The 3,170-nt window shown below is 41.0% G+C and overlaps 1 pseudogene; it reads right to left on the reverse strand.

Moving 5' to 3' along the window:
- Positions 1-1,643: 1,643 nt before the first annotated feature.
- LOC147817091 (uncharacterized) lies at positions 1,644-2,746 on the reverse strand (annotated as a pseudogene).
- Between the last annotated feature and the right edge of the window lie 424 nt (positions 2,747-3,170).

A 3,170-nucleotide genomic window follows, 5' to 3' on the forward strand; every position in this document is an offset into this window, starting at 1 on the left:
TTTACAATAAAAGATAAGTAAAACAAAACAAAGCTACAAACTGGCAGGTTGGATGAGTAAGACTTTGCAGAGAGCCAGTCTGGTCTAGTTTAACAACAGAGTGAACGTTATACTGTTTCTACTTATAAGAATATATTCAGATGGGACCCCTTTGTCATCACCAATATTTTGATCAGAAATTTAATTTAAAAAAGAATTCTGAGTAACTGTAACAGATTACAGTCAGATTACAAATCCATATCTAACCATATTTCACGAGCTCAAAAAGAGCAGGAGACATTCACTCAGTTCCCAATTGAATTTATTTAAATGATCAAATTATAAATAAGTCACACAGTGTTCACCCCTACTTAGTAAATCACTCTTCATCTGTTCTCCTTTGAGAAACAAACAGAAACCAAAAATGAATCAATTCCTATTTCATATTTTTTTGATTTCATTATAGTACTTCCTAGTTTAACATGAATTCATTCAGGCTGTATCCAACCAGAGCTCTGCTCACTGTGCAGCATCGAATACTGTCTGACAGTGAACCTCCAGTTGTGGCTCTGATATTTTCTTAATATTTAGATATTTTTTATAACCTGGGGCTAATCATCCAAAACAACTCTCTAAATCTGACTATTTCTCTTAGGAACCATTGTAAAGTCAGAACATTGTGTGTCAATGGAGATTCATGGTTTTTTCCTCCAGTTAATTTAGGGAAAGTGGAGCAAAGACCTGAAAAGACAGTCCTGTAAAAAAACGACCCCTCATGTCATCTGTGCAGCAGGTTATTATGACCAATAGGGCCGGATTTACTAAAGCTTTGCGTGAGTAAAAACGTGCGCAAACACCACGTTGATGCTGATCTGCCTTCATGAATATGCAATATAGGCGTGACTGCCAGAACGTGCAAGATATTGGGATGAGTAGATGCAAATAGAATCATTTTGCGCACGCAATGTGGTTTACCAAACCTGAAACTAATTGCGCTGATTATTTTTGCGTCTATATTTAGCACAGGCAACGGAGAGAACGCATCTTTTCTGTTCGTGTCAATCTTTTTGGAATGGTAGAAGAAAAAATAATGGAGACATAGCGGTTATCCGGCGATGCCATTTCGGAGCTTCTCCGTGAAGTAGGAGCTGATTTGGATCCAGTCACAAGGAGGACACTATGAAAAATGTGAAAGTGGCAGAGGTGGGACCAAGTCATTGTTTTGCAAGTCACAAGTAAGTCTCAAGTCTTTGCCCTCAAGTCCCACGTCAAGACTGACAAGTCTCAAGTCAAGTCCAAAGTCCTACAGTTTGAGTTTCGAGTCCTTTCGAGTCATTTTATCAGAGTAATATTTACACAGATCATGTATGCTTTTAAGATCTGTATTTATTTATCAAAACTTTTTTTGCAAGAACATTCTTCAGACACATTTGAAAAAAATGCAAATGCAATTATTTGCACAAAAAGTGCTGACATTGTATTCCCATAGCATATTGCACTATAACTAGTTCCACAGCAGTTTCTGTCCCATCTTGTATTTATCTCATCTCATATTGTGTGTGTGTGTGTGTGTGTGTGTGTACATGTGTGTGTGAGAGAGAAGGATGGGAGGGGGGTAACAAATACATGAACATAACAATGAACAGGGTTGTGCTTTTTCTATGTCAGGGCCCTATGCTGCATTGCATTTGCAAAAGATCGAATTAGCCAAAAGTCTGTGAGTCATTTGTGCACGATGGGGACGTAGTGTGATGCCACCATGGCTGAAAACTCTGGAGGCAGGCACTGCCAAGACTCTGATGGCCACTCGGAAGGAAGGAAGAGTCTTCATGTTCAACGTCCAGAACAAAAGGGCGTTCTGTCCTTCGGCTGTGTCAAGGTAATGACTTGGCTGTAGTGCTGGAGTGGTCCCAACATCCTTCTTCTGCCTCTTAAGGTATGCAGCAAACAGCCCTTCTCCTTCTCTAAGGTCCTCTTGCTCCTCTTCATCAACCAGAGGCACAGGTTGCTCAGTCTCTGCAGCATCTTGCAGGATCAACATGCAACAACAACAGCAGAAACAAAAGAGCCCTTATTACCATTGGTGTTTGTGATACAGTGTTAAGACTGTAAAATGTAATTATTGTTGCAGTCAATTAGATCAGATTACGAGGAAAAAAAAAGTTACATTAAAGTCAATAATATTTACCTTTAGCTCGTTGTGCCACCTCTGCCTTGATGTCACGATTGACCAGCACATGGCTCCAGCTGCTTTAAGGTAGACTGGGTCTGAAAAGGGGGCAGTGATCCCATCTTGTGTCCTGGCCATTTTCACATTGATGAAGATCCCAAGAAATCTTTTGTTCAGGGATGCCTGGAGACTTCTGACCAGGTTGCTCAGGAAACAGACTTGAGGCTTCAGCTTCTTAAGGCGGTAATTGAGGGACAAGACAGATGGAACAACGGCACTGATTGTGACAACTTTCTCCCCCTGTGTCAAATCAGTTGCTTCTCCAAACGGCTTCAAGATGTCCATCAACTCCTTCAACAGATTCCACTCTCGTGGTGTGAATGACAACTCCTTATGCCCAGCCTTTTCTAGAACAGCACAGAGCTCCAATTTATCTTTGATGTTGTATTCATCACATATTGCCTCAAATTGGTCACGGATTCTTTCAGCTGTGTGTGAGCCTTTGAAGCGGTTGCAGGCCAAGAGATTAGTCTTTAGCTGTATCCTCTCTGCCTCTTTCTCTATCCAGTGCACAGTGACACCAAGGAATCCCCTCATCTTTCTGTCAGACAAAAATGTCCACAGTGACAGAAACATGGTCAGTGTTGCTCAATTGAGTTTTTCATTTTGAACGTCTCCCTTCAGCGAGGTTGACTGTTTTTGATGTCAACGTTTCTGCGACACACTGGGCTGTACTTACTGTCCAGTACTGTCAGAAAGTGCCGGAAACTCTTGTTTTCCACAATAGACAGGGGTAAGTTGCAATCAATAATCAAGTCGGACAGTATTGCATTGGTGATAGCTCTTTGCTGTGGATGACTCATGCTGTAATGCCCTACACGACTGTCCAGGAATTGTGAGATTGAAGGCTGTTGTGGATCATTTATGATGCTTTTGTTCATCTGGTATTCTTCAAATCTGTAAGAGGTAAGCATGTTAAACAGATGTCAGAAAATCCCTTACAGCCACACGTGAATTGTAA

Source organism: Seriola lalandi, unplaced genomic scaffold (assembly GCF_002814215.2).
Source record: "Seriola lalandi dorsalis isolate HSWRI2012SDOR001 ecotype SW California unplaced genomic scaffold, Sedor1 jcf7180002054981, whole genome shotgun sequence".
NCBI classification, from domain to species: domain Eukaryota; kingdom Metazoa; phylum Chordata; class Actinopteri; order Carangiformes; family Carangidae; genus Seriola; species Seriola lalandi.